This window comes from Berghia stephanieae, chromosome 1, assembly GCF_034508935.2.
Source record: "Berghia stephanieae isolate SIO BIC M18660-M18661 chromosome 1, UCSD_Bste_1.3, whole genome shotgun sequence".
NCBI lineage: Eukaryota > Metazoa > Mollusca > Gastropoda > Nudibranchia > Aeolidiidae > Berghia > Berghia stephanieae.
Window position 1 is genome coordinate 59953057 of NC_088360.1, and position 23580 is coordinate 59976636.

A 23580-nucleotide genomic window follows, 5' to 3' on the forward strand; every position below is an offset into this window, starting at 1 on the left:
AGTAAATCTCTCCAGGAAAGATTGGTTGACACTGAACCGGGCAAGGTCTAAAGTGGAGAAGACCAAAACAACCTTACAAAATTGGGGACTTTCTTCAGACTGCCGATGTCAATGTGGACACACGGCTCAAAAAATGGACCACATCCTTCACGAGTGCGAACTTGGACCACATATCAGTGATATAGACCTTAGAGGCTGCACCCCTGAAGCCATCCAATGGATCCACCACTGGCGCGACACGATATGATGATGATGATGATGATTAATCAAACCACAAAAAATATGGTTTCTTCTAAAATACATCATAATTTCAAAACGTTGGAAAGGAAAAAACTGTATTCCTTATAGCAGAAGTGTTTATCATTTCACAACTGCATTAATTATTTTTACAACACGCGTTTTCACTCTCACCACTTCAGCCATAAAAATATCTTAACTTTAGAATTAGTCACACTAAATCGTGTGACAATATCAAATTTAACAAGCCAAGAATGTGATTCAAAAATTAAACATTTTCTCTGAGTGGTCTGAGCCGATATAATTGAGAATTATGAAAATTTTGAGTGGCAGGTCACCAGATAGTATGGAAATAAAATTGGATCAATTGTAAAAAGACAATATAAAATACAGCCCCACAAGTATATGTGGATTTTCTATATACAATGAGATTACATATGTATGTCATAAATACATTATTATAAACACTCATCAAAACTATATACAATGTCATTAAATATCACGATTTAAAAATCTATGTTAGAAAGTGGTAGCATCTTATAATTTATGCGAGCAATAAACATTTAATGGTTATTACAAATCATTAGAACATGTTGGTAATTTCTTTAAAAGATGCCAAATAAAATGCCATATCCAATTACAATGAATTTCATTTTGTTTAAATTCCATATATGACTTTGCTTAATTCAACATCGTATTATATATTTAAACAAGTAATAAAGATAAAAATACTTTTGGCCCATTTCCTTACATAAATGATATATTTCTTCCTTGGCAAGGAGCAAATAAACGCACAGTCCAACTGGCAATATATGTTACTTCTAAACTACTCTATTTTATCAATTAATGATTGGGCGACTGAGATGTTCATTATTTGAAGAAAAAAAGGAAGGTAAACTACATGTTGAATTCAAATGAAAACAACAAAATACTTGCTTATTTATATAATGACTACTTGGCCATGACATCATATATTCGAAAACAATGGATCTTTTTGTTTCTAATCCTTAACTTACTCAAGCTAAATTCTAGACCCCACTTGTCATATAGCTAATATTATTTTGGCGTGAAAAGTGTGAATAAACAATGGTGATAAGAGTCACCATTGATGGTGAAAGAGGCAATTGTGATAAGAGTCACCATTGATGGTGAAAGAGGCAATTGTGATAAGAGTCACCATTGATGGTGACAGAGTCAATGGTGATAAGAGTCACCATTGATGGTGAAAGAGGCAATGGTGATAAGATTCACCATTGATGGTGAAAGAGGCAATGGTGATGAGAGTCACCATTGATGGTGAAAGAGGCAATGGTGATAAGAGTCACCATTGATGGTGAAAGAGGCAATGGTGATAAGAGTCACCATTGATGGTGAAAGTGGCAATGGTGATAAGAGTCACCAGTGATGGCTTGACTTGCTTGACTTGCTTGCCTTGCTTGTCTTGCTTGCCTTGCAAGGTGGCAGGGACGATAAAGCCACTTTAAATGATCATGGCATTCTAAGAGTAATTTTCAGGGTCAGATCGGCAGAGATTGCACCAGCAGAGCTCAAGATGAAGAAAGTATTGTTGATATAAAAGTGATGGCAGGGATGTAGATGATGGAAGCAGCAGCAGTGACAATGATGGTGAAAATGGCAAGGCAGGTGACGTGATGATGGAAATCACTCCGGCAGGGCTATGGTGGTGAAGATGATGATGATGGGAGGCGATTCTGATGGCAATGGTTGTGTTGGGAGGTGATAGCTTTGGAAGGATGATGGGAAGTAATGGTAGAGTCATAGGGGTTGTGATAGAAGAGACCATGATGTGAGGTTAGTGGTAATAAGTGAAAGCCATGGCTTGGCGAAAATGATAGAAGCAGGTTCAACAATAAAGATCCAGTAAATGGCACAGTTCCAAACCCAGGGTCAAGGTGACCCATCCAGAAAGAGTCAAACAAATCACATCCCTATCCCCGTCTTCAAGACAATTGTAAATCAACATTCTGCCCAAACACATTCGGGCTTCCTGTAGGCCTCCAGTCCACCTACTGCACTTGGGTATGGACATGAAACACAAACAAATACACCCCCACCGGTAGAAGCACACTTATCTGTATTTCAAATCCATGCGAATGCCAACCACAATCATCTTGTCAACAAAGAACACGAATGTAACTCACCCGACCCTAACCAGTTGGAATCAACTTGAACCCAAGTCCAGAACCACACCACCACCTTCACTTTATCACTGAATCTACCTCCAGCATCCTCATCCTCCCCACAACTTCCACCCACCACCACCTTCCTCGACGAACACAATCTCTACATCACAATCACTACAACCCCACCAATACCACCATTATCACTTCCTCCACCATTACCTCCCTTCACAACCATTGCCATCATCATCACTTCCCATCATCATCCCTTCACCACCACAACCCTCCCATCATGATTTCCATCATCCCGTCACCCAACAATGCCACCTTCACCAACAATGTCACTATTGTTGCTCCATCATCTACATCCCCATCATCACCTCGCCACCAACAACTCCTCCAACATCTTGATCACTGCCATTACAATCCCCGGGGCCCTCCAATATAACCCATCCCATTACTCCGCTGAATACCACAATCATCCTCCATGACCTCACCATCCCTGCTGGCCACCGCCCCTACCGCCCACATATGGCCAATCTCGATTCCTGGAGCTTGATGACGTCAAATATCTGTAACAAAAAGTAACAGATCATAAAATGCAGGGGAAAAAAATCAGTTCTTTGACTTCACATCTAGTTCAACTTTTGTTGATTCTTGTCTAATCCTGGGGCTTTCTATCTTTCAAGATTTTCAAGGTTTGCTTCAACTAAGTCGTTTGTAGTCTTAGTATATACAAACTATTTTGCGAGAGAACTTGTCTTAGGTTATACATACTATTTGGTGAAAGGCCTCGTCTTAGTATATACATATTTTGTGAGAGGCCTAGTCTTAGTATATACATATTTTGTGAGAGGCCTAGTCTCAGTATATACATAATATTTTATAAAAGGCCTGTTCTTAGTATAATAAACATAATCTTTTGTGAGAGGCCTAGTCTTAGTATTATATACATACTATTTTGTGAGAGGCCTATTTAACACCTACAATATGACATTGATTGATATCATTCATGGTGCACAAAAAATATGATCAAAACACATATTGCACGCTATTATTTGCAATTACTGCCTCGATGAAAATATTTACCTCCTGTCTTAGTAGTAGTAGTAGTAGTAGTAGTCGTAGTAGTAGCCGTAGTAGTAGCCGTAGTAGTAGCCGTATAGTAGTAGTAGTAGTAGTAGTAGTAGTAGTAGTAGTAGTAGTAGTAGTAGTAGTAGTAGTAGTAGTAGTAGTGATGATGATGTGGTAGCAGTGGTTGTATTTGTAGTGAGGATTATGTTTTGGTGCATGTAGTAGTAGTTGTAGTGATGATGAGGTGGAGTTGACTGCATTTGTAGTAGTAGTAGTAGTAGTGGTATGATGATAATGTGCTTGTGATTGTAGTTGTATTGGAAGTAGTGATAATGATGTGGAGGCGGTGGTTGTAGTAATAGCAGTGGTAGTGGTGTTGATGGTGGTGGCTGTAGCAGTAGTGATGATGATGTGGTGGTGGTGGTGGTTGTAGAGAGCAGGATGAGTGGCGGTGGTGGTTGTAGTAGTAGTGGTAGAAAGGTTGATGTGGCAGTGACGGTTGTAGTCGTACTGGTATTGATGATGTGATAGTTGTGGTTTCAGTGATGATGATGTGGTGGTTGTGGTTGTGGTAGTAGTGGTAGTGATGATAATGTGTTGGTAGTAGTGGTTGTAGTTGTGGTGATGTGCAGTGGTCGTGGTGTGGTGATGATATGTACTGGTAGTATTAGTAATGATGATGTGGTGGTTGTGGTTGTAGTAAAAGTTGTAGGATGATGATCTGGAGGAGCTAATTGTAGTAACGATGGAGTGATGATGATGTGGTGGTGGTGGTGGTGTGTTGTAAGCAATGTTTTATTAACGATAATGTGGTGGTGGTGGTTGTTGCAGTGGTGGTAATGATGTATAATGGTGGTTTTAGTAGTAATTGTGGTGATGATGACATGGTGGTTGTAGTGGTAGTGGCAGTAGTGTTGATGTGGTGATGATAGCTGTAGAAGCAGTGGTATTGATGATGATGATATCGTGGTGGCGTTTGCAGTAGCAGTGATGAGTGGTGGTGATGATTGTAGTAGTAGTAGTAGTAGTAGTAGTAGTAGATAGTGATGATGATGTTGATGATGGTGATGATGATGATGATGATGTGGTGGTGACAGTGGTAGTAGTATTAGATGTTAGAATTAGTAGAAGAAGTAGAAGTATTAGTTGTAGTATAGTAGTAGTAGTAGTAGTAGTAGTAGTAGTCGTAGTAGTAGTAGTAGTAGTAGTAGTAGTAGTAGTATAGTAGTATAGTAGTAGTAGTAGTAGTAGTAGTAGTAGTAGTAGTAGTAGTAGTAGTAGTAGTAGTAGTAAGTAGTAGTAGTAGTAGTAGTAGTAATAATAGTAGTAGTCAGAGACGCCAACTTTAAATTTGGCTCCCAGGAGTTTCAGACACCACTCATAGGAATACCAATGCCGAAAGAGGAATTTCCGCACACAAGAGAAAGGAATTGGAATGATACATAAACACATTGCCAAATACAATCCCAAAGTTTCCTGTAGTATACTGGTGGTAGTGAGGATGAGGTGGTGTTCGTGGTTGTAGTAATAGTGGTAGTGATGATGATATGGTGGTGGTTGGAGTAGTAGTGGTAGTGATGATGATGTGGTGGTGGTGGTTGAAGTAGTAGTTGTAGTGATGATGATGTGGTGGTGGCATAGTGGTTGTAGTGTTGTGGTCGTGATGTTGGTTGTAGTACAAATGGTAGTGATGATGATGTGATAGTGGTGGTTGTAGTAGTAGTCGTGGGAGTGATGATAATGTAGTGGTTGTGGTTGTAGTCGTAGTAGTGGTAATGATGATATGGTGATGGTAGTTGTTGCAGTAGTAGTGGTAGTGATGATGTGGTGGTGGTGGTTGTAGTAGTAGAAGTGGTAATGATGATGTGGTGGTTGTAGTAGTAGTGGTAGTGATGATGTGGTGATGGTGGTTGTAGAAGTAGTGGTAGTAAGGATGATGTTGCAGTGGTGGTTGTTGTAGCAGTAGTAGTAGTTGTGGTGACGATAATGTGGTGGTGGTAGTCGTAGTAGCAATGGTAGTGATGATGATGTGGTGGTGGTGGTGGTTGTAGTAGTAGTGGTAGTGATGATGATGTGGTGGTGGTGGTTGTAGTACAAATGATAGTGATGATGATATGGTGGTGCTTGTAGTAGTGGTGGTAGTGATATGATGTGGTGGTGGTGGTTGTAGTACAAATGGTAGTGATGGTGGTGTAGTGGTGGTTGTAGTAGTCGTGGTAGTGATGATGCGGTGGTGGTGGTTGTAGTAGTAGTGATAATGATGATGTGGTGGTGGTGGTTGTAGTAGTAGTGGTAGTGATGATGTGGTGTTGGTGGTTGTAGTAGTAGTGGTAATGATGATGTGGTGGTGGTTGTAGTAGTAGTGGTAGTTGCAGTGATGATGATGTGGTGGGGGTGGTTGAAGTAGTAGTGATAGTGATGATGTTGTGGCGGCGGTGGTGGTTGTAGTAGTAGTGGTAATGATGATGTGGTGGTTGTAGTAGTAGTGGTAGTGATGATGTGGTGGTGGTAGTGGTTGTAGTAGTAGTGATAATGATGATGTGGTGGTTATAGTAGTAGTCGTGGTAGTGATGATAATATAGTGGAGGTGGTTGTAGTAGTAGTAGTGGTAAATATGATGTGGTGGTGGTGGTGGTTGTTGTAGTAGTGGTAGTGATGATGTGGTGGTGGTGGTTGCAGTAGTAGAAGTTGTAATGATGATGTGGTGGTTGTGGTGGGGCTGGTAGTTGTAGTAGTAGTGGTAGTAATGATGATGATGTTGTAGTGGTGGTGTTTGTAGTTGTAGTAGCAGTGAAAGTGATGATGATGTGGTGGTGGTGGTTGTAGTAGTAGTGGTAGCGGTGATGATGATGTGGTGGTGGTGGTTGTGGTTGCAGTGGTGATGATGATGTGGTGGTGGAGGTTGTAGTAGTAGTGACGATGGTTGTAATATTAGTGGCAGTGATGATGATGAAGTGTTTGGAAGGGGGGGGGGGGGGGGGTATCCTTGGAACAAATTGACCTCACGGGAATTTGACGGAAGTTGCCCGCTACCGAAATTTTTGGCCCTCGACCAGGGTTTTTTTCCGGTGAGACCGGAGTTTTGGCATCACTGATTAGTAGTAGTAGAAGTAGTATTAGAGATTAGTAGAAGTAGTATTAGAGATATAGTAGTAGTAGTAGTAGTAGTAGTAGTAGTAGTAGTAGTAGTAAGTAGTGGTAGTAGCAGCAGCAGAGAGATAGTAGTAGTAGTAGTAGTAAGTAGTAGTAGTAGTAGTAGTAGTAGTAGTAGTAGTAGTAGTAAGTAGTAGTAGTATATAGTAGTAGTAGTAGTAGTAGTAGTAGTAGTAGTAGTAGTAGTAGTAGTAGTAGTAGTAGTATAGTATAGTAGTAGCAGTAGCAGTAGTAGCAGTAGTAATGGTGGTGGTGCTTGTAGTAGTGGTAGTATGTTCGTTTTTAAGGGATTTACGGCGCTTGCCACACATTTAGATATCAGCGCCAGTAAAAAAGAAGAAAGTGGGAAAGTAAAAATTTCTAGAATTACAATCAAAGTACCCAAGAAAAAGGGAGACAGAGGAGATCAAATAGGGAACAGATGTAGATGTAGAGCCACTATCAATGTACTTAGTTTGAGATCACCTAAATGTCTCATCCTGACACAAGCACAGGTCCCCACTAAGAGGAACACACAGATAGAGAGAGAGAGGGAGAGAGAGAGAGAGAGAGAGAGAGAGAGAGAGAGAGAGAAGAGAGAGAGAGAGAGAGAGAAGAAGAGAGAGAGAGAGAGAGAGAGAGAGAGAGGAGAGAGAGGGGGGGGGGGGGGGAGAGGGTGAGGGAGGTAGAGAGAGGGAGAGAGAGAAAGAAGACCAACAGACATTCCTACCTCAGAGAGAAGGCTCCAGTCCTATGAAGAATACACAATCCAATCCTGTCCATCCTTGAGAAAATAATAAAAAACGTTATTCTTGTTTATGTTGTGATCGAAGAAGTTATGTTTTGAAAGAAATGCAGTCTCACAACTAACGTTCAGATCATCTTTACATTCATCCCGATAGCTCAACTGGTTAACTACTAAAACAATGTGACAAGTTATGTTCCCCTGTTGAGCCTCAAAAGCTAACTTCTAAATGAAGACATAGCACAAGGCTATTAATCGTGCAGCACAGACAGATCTTATGACACTTATGAGAGTTTATACTCATCAAACCAAACTCCTGATTATTTCAACATGTAACATTAGTAAAAAAAGAATTCTACTACTATAACTATAAGCAATTTTACTTTGTAGTTGTTAGCTAAATGACGAGAAAATATTTTACAGTAAGGATAGAGACACAGTTTCTTTAAATGGTGGGCCAGTTTTATTAATTTTATCACTTGTGAACTCTTTAAAACCATGTTTTTTGGCAGGATACATTGATCTTTATCACTGTTTCAGTTTCAGTTGGGTGGGGAAGTGTGGCTCAGTGGTACAGTTTTTGTTTTGTACCCCAAAGGTCCCGAGTTCGAATACCGGCTGCGCTGTGTGGCCTTGAGCAAGTCACCTCGCCCAAGCTCAGTTTGAAGTGCAGCACTGCGGCTGACGTCTGGGTTATTCCAGTATTCCCTTGGAATAGACTCTAAAGACAAATTTCCCCTTAGGATGAATAAAGGGATAATTGCTGTAACCTGTGAGTTTTGACTGATATTCACTACCTTGAGCAATTGAAATATATTTTAGTCTATGCGTTTTCTTTGAACGGACTCTTGTCAGTGCTTTCCAAACAATGTAGTCAATGAGTTTCATATCACGGGACTTTTGTTTTTTTCACTAATTATTGATCAACAATATTTATGTTTACAGCTGTTTGTGTCCTCATATTTAAATCTTTTTCATTTATCCATTCCTTATCTATTTAATGAGTTGATGTTTAGCAAGATTATTATCGAATTATCAAAACGTCCTTTCTATACAACGCCTTCACCAGTTAAGTAGAAAACGGTAAGGGCTGCCTGAAGCCGGTGTCGTAAAATACTAACGAAAGAGTGAAAATGGAAAGGCTTCGTATTGGAACAAAACAGACAAAGGACGTTTCGGGTACAAACCCTTCGTCAGCACAACAATACACAAATAAACGTGGAAAACAAATAAAATATAATGAAAAATAACTTGTATCGTCCGTACTCAATGGTGGTTGCAGTATGAATGAAATGTTAGCATGGCGTGGGTAGAGGATAGGGTGCCCCAGGGGGGTGATCTAATTGATAAGAAAAGGTCAGCGTCAGAGAACAGAACTTTCCAGAAAATAATGAAAGATAAAGACATTAAGTGGTAGTAAGTAGTAGTAGTAGTAGTAGTAGTAGTAGTATAGTAGTAGTAGTAGTAGTAGTAGTAGTAGTATTAGTAGTAGTAGTAATAGTAGTAGTAGTAGTAGTAGTAGTAGTAGTAGTAGTAGTAGTAGTAGTAGTAGTAGTAGTAGTAGTAGTAGTAGTAATAATAGTAATAGTAGTAGAAGAAAGCTGTTGTGAAACAGTAGGGGGCATTGGAGAGGGCGAGGTGAAAGAGTCACGGCGGAGGTGGGGGGTTTGTTGGATGAGCGAAGGTCGAATTTTCGCGAAGGAAATACGAACGATCAGATGGCGATGCGATAGTAAAGTGGAATATACAGATAAATAGATAGATAGATAGATAGATGGATAGACAGATAGATAGATAGATAGATAGATAGATAGATAGATAGATAGAAAAGAGGGGAGAGAAGAGAAAAAAAAAAAACAACAAAAAAAACACAAAAAAAACAAACAAACAAACAAAGCAACAACGTCAACAGAAAAAAAAAAAATTAAATTTAAAAAAAAAGGGGAGGAGGCGGGGGGCAGGAAGGGGGGGGGTAGGGAGGGGAGGGGGGGGTTGAGACGCTAAAAGTTATTTTTCATTCTATTTTATTTGTTTTCCACGTTTATTTGTGTATTGTTGTGCTGACGAAGGGTTAATACCCGAAACGTCCATTGTCTGATTTGTTCCCATATGAAGCCTTTCCATTTTCACTCTTTCGCTAGTATTTTACTTCACCAGTTAACTAAGCCAATAGAGAGACAGACAGAAAAAGAGATAGAGAGAGACGGAGAGATACAGAAGGTTTGAGAGAGAGAGAGAGAAAGAGAGAGAGAAAGAGAGAGGGAGAGAGAGAGAGAGAGAGAGAGAGATAGAGAGAGAACTAAATGGAATACCTACCTCAAGATTGGATCTCCATTATGAATACAATCTTTTGATGAATACACGATGTAATCCTGTATCTTCATGCCGTCCTTTAGTGAATTAAAAATAAAAGATGTATTTCTTGATTATGTTTTGAATTTGTAAACAGATAATGAGCAAAGAAATTATGTTTTGAAAGATATGCAGCCTTGCACTTAATGATAATAGTAACTAATAATTTTTTGACCTCACCAATTAAAAAAATAAAATCAAACTCTTGAAAATGAATTATCAGGAGAAAAATTGTCACTTCTGTAAATACCAAATGTTGGTTAATGCTGAAGGCAATCTAAGGTGGAATACTGGAATCTATGATTTCAGTTTGTAAAACTCTTTGTGGATTCCAAACAATGGATCAGAAAATGGTGAGATCGGAGTCTAACAAAACAGTCATAAATTAGATTTGTTCATTCTACAATTCCCGTATACATCAAATTGTCGGCTGGGATTTTTTTCAAAGTTTGATATATTGTTCAGATATACTGTTTCTATAATTAAAATGGTGCTGGTTGAAGCTCGAAGAAAAAAATAACGGTAAGTATTGAATTGTAAGACAGTATCTGTCTTTGTCTAATAAATTGAAGCTTACAATTGAATACTTATCGTTATTTCACTATTTCTATAAGCACATGAAAGCTTTCCTTGTATTTTGAGGTGCTTCATTGTAAAAATCACCGGCAAAGAATCTCAGTTCTTAAAATACAAAGGGGCATAACTCAGTTAATTATTTTGACCTCCAATATTGACTCATATTACACTACACAGCTGACAAAGTTTAAAATATTTGGCTTATGAGGCTGTTAAAAGCTATTGAATTCAATGCTTTCAAATTCAATTTACTTTTGAAAAAACCGTTAACAGTCTAATTAATGTGGATTATACTCATTCAGATCAATTCAGTTCAGATTGGTATGAATGTCGATTTTTATGTCTAGTCTAGTGCAAGATTTTTTATTATATAAAAAAAAAATTCAATACACCGTGAAAAAGAGCGCTATGTAAACACACGAAAAGGCTTTATGTGACGGCGTTATAGTATAGTTATGTGACACACTGCAGTTAGTGAAGCGTATGGATTATTATGGATAATGGAATTGTGTATGGGCGTGTACAGATAATTTGGGGTGACCAATTTGGTTCGATATTACGGACCCTGAAATTGAAATCCATCCATTTTATTCTATTTGGATTCGGAATTAATTTACTACAACGAATAAAGCTTTAACTGTAAGCGAAGACGTCTATTATCTGTAGTGTAATAAATTAGACTTAGAATTCTATATCTAGAGCACACTAGGCCTAGGTATCTCGACAGTATTTAACAACTACAACACAACGCAAACGAATAATATTAGTCCTCAAAAATAGTATAGACAAAGCTACTATATGATCATCAGCCAGCAAATTATAATATTACATTGATATGTGCCATAAGTTTTGAATAGTTTCATATCTTTGATCACTTGGTGCCTTGTGGTTTCTTTAATCGTCTAATTCTTTTTCTTCAGTAGGAGTTTACAGTCTACAGCTGTTAAAAAGTTGTCGTACTCGTACTATATAAATCTTTATCATTTATCCAATCATTATCAAATTAATTGTTAAGCAATAATTATTAAAATATCAAAATATGTCCTTACCCTACAACTCTTTCCCCGGTGAACTGAGCCAAGAGAGAGAGAGAGAGGGGAGAGAGAGAGAGAGAGAGAGAGAGAGAGAGAGAGAGAGAGAGAGAGAGAGAGAGAGAGAGAAATGTAATCCCTACCTCGTGATGAAGTCTCCGTGACGAATCCAATCCTTTGAAGAATACACGATCCAATCCGGTCTCTTGATTCCGTCCTGTAGTGAATTTTTGAAAAACGTAATTCTTGTTAATATTTTGAATTTGTATATAAATAGATTATTGAAGAAATTATGTTTTGAAAGAAATGCAGTCTCACCACCTAATATAATTAACAATAACTTAGATGGTTTTTTTTTTTTTTTTGGTTTTTTATTTTACCTCAACAGTTAATCTCTCGAATATGAATTATCTCCATGAATCTGTTCACTTTCATAAATACCTCATGTTGATTAATGCTGAAGGCAATCTAAGGTGGCATATCGGTATCTACTATTTCAGTTTGTAAAATTCAAACATGATTTTTTTTTTAAATCACGATAAAAAGATTAAATTTCTTACCTGTAGATGATGTCGACTCCCTTGAAATTTCGTTGTCTTCCTGGATGATCCATCTGAAACTCAAACAATTAATAGTGATTAGACACTGGTGGTGGGATAATGAAGGAGTCCAAGAAAATGACGAACGAAACTGAAAAAAGCCCCTGAAAACTTACCATTCTAGATGAAATCTTACAAAATGAATCCGGTCCTGTCCTCCGTCGTCTTCCAACTTCTGTGAACTCTGAAATGATCTAGAAACTGGTGATTAGTCATGGGAATAATACAAATACAAATAATTATAATACAATACATATAAAAACTCGACGGTACCGTCAAAAAGGGGTGTTGATTAGTAAAAAATACAAAATATAGGCCTATAAATTAGTAAGAAAATGAGATTACGGTTTCCCAACCTCACCAAGCCGAGAATCGCCGCAAACTGAATATAAAATTTCGCGGGGAGTCAGGTGTGTAGTTGTGATTTGTTTTTATGAAAATGTAAACAACTCATGGGCGGTGGATACAGATGGCCTTAATTCTCTAAAGACGCGGTTACATTATCAGGCTGAAGCCGTGTCATTTATATGTTAAAAGTACGGCAAGCGCAGAGACAAAATGGTTATTGACCACAATAACGATCTTCAATGCCTTCGTGCTGGCGTGATCAACGATTTCGAGGTCACAAAAAAAAAATGACATCAAAAAGTAAAGACATGACAGGGCAATTTTCTACACAAGTTTAAGAAAACCAGCGTGCTTTTAAGTTTAACCCCGATTAAGTTCTCCATATGACGTAAATATTACATTATCAGAGTAGTAATATCATGTGTATCTTTAGCGACGATGACATAAAATAGCGTTGTGTTTTATTTATAGAGGTGACTTAACGGTATACTACAAACTAAAATCGGATAACTTTACTCATCCAAAGGGGTGATCAACTAACTGAACCTAATGCTACCGGTAATTGTATGACAATGTGGATATAGCTTTAAGGTACGGTAATTAACACGGAGAAATTATTTCTATACATGACACATTGTTTAAAAAGCTACGTGTGAGATGTGATAACCCCTTAATATACTAATACTATGACTGGTTGTGAAGTAATCAAAACGTAGGACTCATATTGATTAAACACACAGTCTCATGCATGAACACTTTCAGTTTTCCAATTAAAACAACTTTTTTTCTAACAATAACCCAATAACATCATTCATCATATCATCATCATCATATCATCATCATCATCATCAATCATCATCATCATCCCTTCATCATACATCATCATCTCATCACATCATCATCAGCAGCAGCAGCAGCAGCAGCAGCACATCAACATCATTGTCATCATCATTATCACCCGTCGGTCGTTCCGTCGTCGTCGTCCTCCATCGTAGTTATACATTTTTTTGTTTGTTTGTTTATTTTGGGGGGGGGGGGGGTGAAGGGGGGAGGGGTGAAGGGGGAGTAGAGATACCGAGAAAGAGCAAGAGCGTGTGATATATATATATATATATATATATATATATATATATATATATATATATATATATATATATATATATATATATATATATCCTCGAACTCATCGGGACAAGCAAAAGCGTTCGAGGAACGAGGAAACAGTAGTTCGAAAAACCGTACATAACCATTGCATTTTATGGAGAATAGGGGGAAAGGGTACGGGGCAATGTTCCTCAGGGGTATGGTCTTTGCTTCGTACCCGAAAGATACATAGCTCCAATATCCACCACGTTATATGGTCTTTAGCAAGCCACCTCTCCGTAACACAATTTGTGGCGCTGTGCTGCGGCTGACCTCTGGGTGATTCCAGTCTTCCCTTAGAATAGACCCTAAGATAAATTTCTGCTTGAGGATGAATAAAGAGAACATTATTATTTTTTACTCTGTTGATATTTTACAATGGGTTGGTGTTTGTTTGTGTGAGTGAGTGTGTGTGTGTGTGTGTGTGTGTGTGTGTGTTGGAGGGGGGGGGGGGGATTACTGTATCACAACATTTATTTACAATGGTGGCCAACAATAATCATGGCGCGTGGCATTGGAATTGGAACTAATGGCGAAGTGTATGCGAAACGGCGATGGAGTATGTGAGTGGCTGTGAGTGTCTGCTTATGTATGATATAGATAGTATGCGCTTGGCTGAGACGCTCATAACATTGTCATCCGGAAGAATAACGGACCAACACACAAAACTGTGTGTTTCCATAGTCAGGTTAATACAGTTCAGTGAGCATTACTCATAAACGCGGATGGCAAAAAACAATAACAAAGACCTGAGTGACGTCATCTTCGAACTATCTATACTGCATATACATTATTGCATATACACACATGCAGTGTATACAGATACAGACATAAATAACTGTCATTGTCACAGTAAGTCATCATTCGTCGAAATCAACGGGCACATAAAAAACATTTAAGTAAATTAATGAATTAATTAATTTTTCTTACATCGGTTAGGTGAAATTAGTTCGAGGAAACCGTGTTCGAGGTATAGAAAAAAAAACTTAGTTCTAGGAAGAATTGGATACAATAGTCTGATGTCACACCGCCTGGCAACGGCGGCCATCTTGGTTCTAAATAAAGAAAATCATTACTTTTTATTCTTCAAGCTGGCTAGAACTTTTCATATGTCTTGTGATCAGAATGTGTAAACGTCAAAACATGATCAAACTTATGTTGTTTTTTTCACTCTGGATACGCTTTTATGCTCGCCGGAGAAATATTTCATAGGGCGTCCGCCATTGTTCCGATAGTTTAGAGCCAGTATTTCTAAGTTACCATGCGTCATTAGGAAGGAAGTGACGTTACGACTATTGAATCATATTGGAACAATAACAAAGAATATTCAGGGACAAATTCTGGACATTCGAATTAGACCGAAAATAGAAAAATACCTATCAATAGCCAAAGCGGGTTTCGCCAAGACCGAAGCACATCGGACGTTGTATGGACACATAAATGGTTGGCAGCAAAGGCACTCAAAGAAAACATATCCATAACAATAACCGGAATCGATATGTCCGCAGCCTTTGATACGATCGACAGAGGAAAACTTTTGGAGATATTAAACAGAAATAGTAGACGAAGACGAGCTCCGAATAATCCGATTTCTCCTCAGCAACACAAAGATACAACCAAGGATATACGGGCCACAAAAACAGACGCAGTTCGAAAGTAACATCGGGACCCCCAAGGAGATAGTCTGAGCCCGATTCTGTTCACAATATACTTAGAACACGCTCTGAAAGAAGTTCGAAAAGTCATTCCAAAACCAACGACTCATATTGAGAATGCAATCCCTAGAGAAATCGCCTATGCAGATGATGTCGATTTTATTGGATCAACACCAGCAAATATAGACATCATACAAAATACCCTCATGAAATATAACCTCCAAGTCAATGCCAATAAAACCGAATTTACAACAATATCGAGGAACAAAGAGGAATGGAAAAGAACAAAGAAAGTCGGCTCACTAATTGGAGACACCGAGGATTGTACAAAGAAGAAAACAGCTATCAAACGCCGCACTCAGTAAACTCACCAATGTATGGATTAGAGGTGACAAAATAAAGAGAAAACCAAACTGAAACTGTACCATGCTCTTGTAAAACCGGTACTTCTGTATAAACTGCGGCACTTGGGCGTTGACAAAATCCGAAGAAGAACATCTGGATGCCTTCCATCGCACACAGCTAAGAAGGGTACTGGACATCAAATACCCCAAAAAGATCTCAAATGAATCACTCTATAAGATCACAAAAGAAAGACCAATCTCCCTTGACATTTTACAACAACGATGGCAACTTTTCGGTCACATACTACGCAGGGACAAAAACATACCAGCAAACCAAGCCATGTCGGGATACTTCCAAAAACACGGGAACCTTTTTCAGAGGAAGACCGATCACAACACTCCCTGTGATCCTAAACAAAAACCTCACAACACTTGGACAAAGCATTAGTCTCATAACGGCAGGGGACCTTGAAAATCTGAGAACCCTAGCAGAGGACCGGCAATATTGGAGACACCTCACACAGGAAATACTGGAAACAGCCAAGGCGACCCGATCTTTCGGTCGAGACGCGAAAGGCATCTAAGTCAAGTCAGTCAGTCAATATATATATATATATATATATATATATATATATATATATATATATATATAGAGAGAGAGAGAGAGAGAGAGAGAGAGAGAGAAAGAGAGAAGATAGATAGATAGATAGATAGATAGATAGATAGATAGATAGATAGATAGATAGATAGATAGATAGAGAGAAGGAAAAGAGTTGGAGAAAGAAAGAGACAGACAGACAGACAGACAGACAGAGAGAGAGAGAGAGAGATAGAGATAGAGAGAGATATATAGAGAGAAAGAGAGAGAGAGGGAGAGAGAGAGAGAGAGAGATAGATAGATAGATAGATAGATAGATAGAGAGAAGGGAAAAGAGTTGGAGAAAGAAAGAGACAGACAGACAGACAGACAGACAGAGAGAGAGAGAGAGAGAGAGAGAGAGAGAGAGGGAGAGAGAGAGATTAAATAAGGAGGTAACGTGTACATTGAAATGCTGGCTTTGATTGGCCTCGTCATGATTTATGGTATTACTCACGGAAAGCTCAGTTCACATTTAAAAAAAAAAATTAAACAACATATTAATTTGTACAAATAGGTTTCCTTGTATAAGTAACCACTGAGTTGTTCACATCAAAGAGACCATCAAGCATCCACTTTGTACCAAAAGGTTTACCTTTTATCTGAGTTGTTTGATGTGAATGAACAGATACAAAATTGTGACGCACAATTTTAAATAACCATTTGAGTTGACTGGTGATTTACCCTTAATGGGGAAGAAAAATTTTGACATCAAACCCTCTACTCTTTTGGTTCCTAAAATCCTTGGGAATGTGTATGTAACCAGTCCATCCGAGTATTAATAACGAAATAATGAATAGGTTACACAAAGGTGGCATAACTATTTCAGTATCAGGATAATAGACATATTTTTCGGTTTATAGGATGTAACAGCGAGGACGCTGATCTTTATTAACTACCAGCATATTATATTTAGACTATAAATAAGATATACCTCAGACACCAGAAGATAAATTACACAAGGTGTGTATCCAGTCCCCAGGAAGAGTGGTTTTACACTTCCAATGAAATAGGGACCATTTTGCTCCTTTTACTGAAAAAAAAAGTTTGCAACTTGTTCGTATATCATTCTATAAAAAAATAGTTATAGGATTTTTAGATTTGTAAGAAATTCAGAGCTCTCTTTTAGAAATTTAACATGGGCTGTATTGAACAATGTTTACCACCAACCACTTTAAAAAAAAGATAATACACACACACACACACAAACACATGCACACTCACACACACACACACACACCATACACAATAAATATATATATATATATATATAATATATATATATATATATATATATATATATATATATATATGTGGTGTGTGCATGTGTTTGTGTGTGGGTGTATGCATATAATATATGTATGTATGAAATATTATAATATCAGCAACATTCATATTATTATCACTGTTAGGATATTTATCGTCATTGCCACTATTACTGGAACTACTATCATTATTTTCCCCATAACTATTATAATAAGTAAAAATTAATATCATCATCATCATCATCATCATCATCATCATCATCATCATCATCATCTAACAACTAACAACAACAACAACAACAACAACAACCACAACCACAACAACAACAATATTAACAACAAGTACAACAATACCAATAAAAACAATATCAACATCATCATACAATTTCCGTCATCGTCTCCACAACTATCATTCTAACCAACAGCACCACCAAAACCACTATCATAATTACATCCTCCCTCACCGCCTCGTCTTCCTCCTCCTCCTCCTCCTCCACCACCACCACCACCGCTACCACTATTCCAACCACTACCACCACCGGCACAATCATTCTAACCACCAAGACAGCAGTAAAAATGATGCAATTTCAGCTCTGAATGAAACTCCGAGTCATATCGCTGTTGTTGCTTCTCGATGAAAACTTTAAGGTTACTACATACTACTGAAAACCAGTAATGTAACAGAAATATTAATCTCGCCGTTGAGGGATTAAAGCATCTCTTTAATTTTTCGAGTGAATGAAATGGACTTCTGTTGTCAAGGTGTTGTCGCATTATGTCTCGTCGCTTTATTTTTTAGTTGTATTCTCTTTCGTGATTAATTTTTGATTACGTTTGGAATAATTAAAATTTACTGGTATTGTCATTTCATTGTGAATGTGATTATTTGTGGTTGAAATATTTTTTTTAAAGGTGAAAAAAAATTAATTAATAAAAATAAATAATAATAATAATAATAATAAATAAAATAATAATAAAATAATATAATAATATAATATATATATATATATATATATATATAAATATATATAATATATATATATATATATATATATATATATATATGACCGGATCATCTTTGCCCCACCACTGTAAATAGGCTAGAAACCGCCACATGCCAAGGAGTTCACAACATTGCCATCCGGAACTATAAAGGACCAACACACAAACTCTGTGTAACCATGAACGTTTATAGTCAGGTTAATACAGTTTAGTGAGAACAACCACAAACGCGATGGTAAAAACAATAACAAAGGCCTGAGTGACGTCATCTGCATATATCTATAGTCTGATTGATAGAATTTAGTGAGAACTACGAATAAAAAGGCTGTATAAAAACAATAACAAAGAGGTGAGTTAAGTCAATTTTGTTCTATCAATATCGCTGTCTCTGACTTCAGACAGTTTTGTGTGTTGGAACATTATAGAGCAGTAAAGTTAGGTGCCCCAAACGTAAACAATAACAAGTTGCTAGATGATTTCCGTTAGGGACCGGAATAATTTACGCACAATATAGGTCTCCCAATTTTGTAGTTTAGTTGTAGGCAATACACTTTCAGTATTGAAAATATGTTTACATAAAATCTAACAGTTGCAGAAATAATAATATAAGGCTAAATTATTATGAAAATCAGGCTCCGAATAATTCTCGTTTTGTTCACACCAGCGCAATAATTTGCTCTGGTCTAAAAATAGATAGACTGTAACTTTTGATAAATTTTAGAAAATTTTACCTTTTGTTCCATAAAATGTCCATATCTAGACATTATTTGATGCATGATCGAGTATTTATGAATATGTGTTTCTTTTGCCACCTAACAGCCAAATTTTAAAGGTTATTTTTTTCTATTATTTACATTGGAACGTGAGCTGTCAAGACAGGAACATGTGGTTTGCCACGTGCTTCTCGACCTTTGTTTACGTTTGGGGCAGCTAACTTTACTGCTCTATATCCTTCTGTTGGATATTATGAGAATGGTGGCTAAAAGCATGTATTAATAATTTTGTGAGAACTATATTATAGACATTTAGATAACCAACGCCTCTTGGACAGTCGTCATGATGTAAACGATGGTAGTGATTGGTAAACATAGCTGTCTTTTCAGGAATTATTTACTTAATTGAATTTTAAATGTATTGTATGTGACATTTATAATGATGATGTATTGATGCGCTTTTATGCTCTTAATTGTTTTGATACTTTGGTTGAATTGTATTTGAATGGGTTTTTTTAAAGCGCTTTGAGGTTTCGACGAAAGACTCTATATAAATATGCTGATTATCATTATTATTATTTATTATATATTATTATTATTATTATTATATTATTATTATTATTATTATTATTATTATTATTTATTATTATTATTATTATATTTATATTATTATTATTATTATTATAGCTAACTACACACGTTTTACTCTCGATGGTATGTGTCTAAGTAAAAATACCCACTGCTCTACCACTTAATCAATAGATAGAATGCGCTTGGCCAAGGAGTTCACAACATTGCCATCCGGAAGTATAACGGACCAACACACAAACTCTGTGTAACCATGAACTTTTATAGTCGGGTTAATACAGTTTATTGAGAACAACTCACAAACGCGGATGGCAAAAAACAATAACAAAGGCCTGAGTGACGTCATCTGCATACTATTTATAGAACCAGCACTGAAAACTATGTGTAAACTTAAACGTTCGTAATATGATCGAGAAAATCGTGTGATAACTCGGCACCTATTTGGCGTTATAAAAAAAACAAAAGGATAATAGAGAGGTCGATTTCATTCACGTTATTGTTAATAAACAACCAACCATGCTTGTCCGTGCACAACATTCCATGTTTTGATTGGTCAAAAATCTACTGGTTAAATTTTTAAATGCCTATCAAAAAACGATAATAAAGAGCTGAGTGGCATCAATTTCGTTCCTTCTATACAGCGGATAAGCTGCGCTAAGCAATTGTACATAATTATTATTATTGTTTTTACGAAGAAGCCTCCCAAGTTTCAAGTCTATATATAGATAGAATGAACTTGACGTCACTCGGGTCATTGTTTTATTCCTTTTTGCCATCCGCGTTATGAGCAATTCTCACTAAAATATCGTATCCAGACTATAGATAGAATGAAGTTGACGTCACTCGGGCCTTTGTTATTGTTTTTTGCCATCCGCGGTTATGAGTAATTCTCACTAAACTGTATTAATCAGACTATAGACGTTTAATGTTACACATAGTTTTATGTGTTGGTCCGTTATCCTTCCGGATGGCAATATTGTGAGGTTCTTAGCGCATACTATCAATAGATGGTATGCACTTGGCTAAGAAGTTCACAACATTGCCATCCGGAAGTATAACGAATCAACACACAAAACTGTGTGGAACCATGTTCTTTTATAGTCAGGTCAATACAGTTTAGTGAGAAGTACTCATAAACGTGGATGGCAAAAAACAATAACAAAGACCCGTTTGACGTCATCTTCGAACTGTCAATAGATAGTATGCGCTTAGCTAAGAAACCCACAACATTGCCATCCGGAAGTATAACGGACCAACACACAAAACTATGTGTAACCATGGACATTGATAGTTTTGTTAATGCAGTTTAATGAGAATAACTCATAAACATAGATGGCAAAAACAAACCAACCCCCCCCCCCCCCCCCCCCAAAAAAAAAAAAAAAAACTAAAACAAAGACCTGAGTGATTGTCAACTTCGTTCTATCAAGAGATAATATTATCATTTCACCATATCATAAGATTGATGAGGACTACTCTCTCTCTTTCCCTCCCTCTCTCTCTCTTCTCTCTCTCCTCCTCTCTCTCTCTCTCTCTCTCTCTCTCTTTATTTCTTTCTTCTCTCTCTCTCATGAACAAATACAACAATTTTACACACAGTTGAATTCATTCAGCCCTTATTGATATTGTTTTTTAAACCGACAGCTGGGTGACAAATTCTCATTAAATTATCTCAAGCAGACTGTAGATAGAATGCGCTTGGCCAAGGAGTTCACAACATTGTCATCCGGAAGTATGACCAACACACAAACTCTGTGTAACCATGAACGTTTATAGTCAGGTTAATACAGTTTAGTGAGAACAACTCACAAACGCGGATGGCAAAAACAATAACAAAGGCCTGAGTGACGTCATCTGCATACTATCTATAGATATAACGAAGATGACGTCACTCAGGACTTTTTTTTCCATCTCGCGTTTATGAGTAATACTCACTAAACTATTAACCAGACCATAAACGTTTAAGGTTACACATAGTTTTGTGTTTGGTCTATACTTCCTGATGGCAATGGTGTGAGCTTCTAAGCCAAGCGCATACTATCTATAATATGTTTATGGTTACACACAGTTTTGTGTGTTGGTGCGATTGACCTGGCAGGCATTGTCGATGTACCCGTGCATTTCAAGAATACACAGATTCTTACACTTTATTCAGGTGTAGATGACTTCTTTCTCAGCGCCACGTGCTTCATGGTATTTATTTCAAGAGATCAGTTTGCCTGTCTACCATAAATCACTTTTATGACCAACGTCAAAGGTGTACACTCTCCATTGCATATTTAGAAAGATATTGGAGAAATAAGTGAGAAACAGTCCCGACCTGCTTCGTGATACTTATTACAGAATCACTTGGACTGTCTACTATATACTTCTCTGACAACGTGAAAGGTCTACAATTTATGTTATATATTTAGAAGAAAATCTTTTATCCCATCATATTTCAAATATTGTCTTGTAAAGTTCTGCTTTGCGGTGTTAATTTATCTACATAATGATGCAAATCATTGGAAATCAAACTGGCTGATTATAAAACTGTCCCTTCCCTCCGAGGTAAATCATAGGCTATAAATGATGAACATCACCATTTGTTCAATGCCTCCTAAAAGGTTACTTTAATTAAAAGAAATAACTTGTTCTAAATAATATAGATGTGTAAAAACATCAATGACAATGAACAATACAAAGAAAAAACTTGGTTGACATCCTCACATTTTTGGGGAGGACTTCTGTAGTTTCACAACACTTATTATATTAGTTAATCTTCTAGCCATTATGGACTCAGTTAAATGCAATATCCAAGAAATATTACTAGATGTTTAAGTTTCATTTCTAGAAAGTGGTGTGATTTTTCTAATTTCAAAAACAATTTGCTGAGTCGATTAACGTTTGCGACTCCGACCGACGATCGTGTCATTGTTGTTTTTACGAATGTAATCACAGCAACAAGCGATTGCCATTTTATAAAATGCTTTCAACTACAAAATATATCAAAAGAGATATGCGCTTTGTACAGAATCGATATATAAAATCAGCTTTCCTCTCCTTTTTGGATTATCCAATGGGAGCGATCTATATTCAAGTTTTCGTCCAATCGAGTCATCGATCACATGAAGTGTTGCTGTCCAACGATTGGATTTTTAAAATAAATGTAAACACCCTGCTTTGTTTATGAAAGTTGTTAACATACTAAAGTGTCAGGCTGAAAAAATAGCTATTGCAGTGGATTTGCAATGTGACCAATGACTCGAGCTCATGGAAAATACTATGACCTTTCCTATAATCGGTATAATCTTAATGTGTATCATGCTTGTTTAACTAAAAAATAGAAATCGGATGATCTCTCACCCATAATATATGTTATACTTTTTGCATTTCATTAACTCGTATAGTACTCTCAGTTTGAAACCTGACGTTTGATTGATAAGTTTCGTTTAAACTAATTAGCAAGATTTTTTTATAAGCTACTTGTATTTTAAGAAATAGCACCTAATTGGATTCAATAGTCTGATGTCACGTCGTCCAGCAATGGCGAGCAGCGTGGTTCTAAACAAAGAAAATCGGTACTTTTTATTCTTCATGTTGACTAGAATTTGTCATATTATGGAATAAAAGGGAAACGGATAAAGGGGGGAAAAGACACTGCAAAATGGCCTACTCGACCCACCTTGGCAGGTCAAAATACCCAACCCGAAGTAGGATAAAAAAAACTGCATGAAAAGGACAAATGTAGCAATACGATAGAATGATTACATGTGTGTGAACCGATGTAGAACACAACAGTCAGCAGAGGTAGGTGGTCTCAAGACATAACAGACTGGATAGAGAGAACAACCACAAATACAGGACGTATGGCTCAGTAAAAAAACCAGAAGAGTTCTGTCAAGCTATTTGGAAGGCTCCATCCAACAAGGATTTGCTTTAAAAAATGAATCAACAAAATAAATCTCAGTCAGAAAATTATTTTAAATTTGAAAATGAATGCAGTATATGACAACCAC

General features: G+C 37.1%; 1 long non-coding RNA gene across 1 annotated transcript; it reads right to left on the reverse strand.

The window, feature by feature from the left end:
* Positions 1–2002: 2002 nt before the first annotated feature.
* On the reverse strand, positions 2003–11166 carry LOC144978573 (uncharacterized). Its single transcript, XR_013646535.1, has 4 exons — positions 11087–11166; positions 9646–9719; positions 7315–7368; positions 2003–2950 (listed from the first exon to the last, which is right to left on the reverse strand). It is a non-coding gene; the product is annotated as an uncharacterized LOC144978573 (long non-coding RNA).
* Between the last annotated feature and the right edge of the window lie 12414 nt (positions 11167–23580).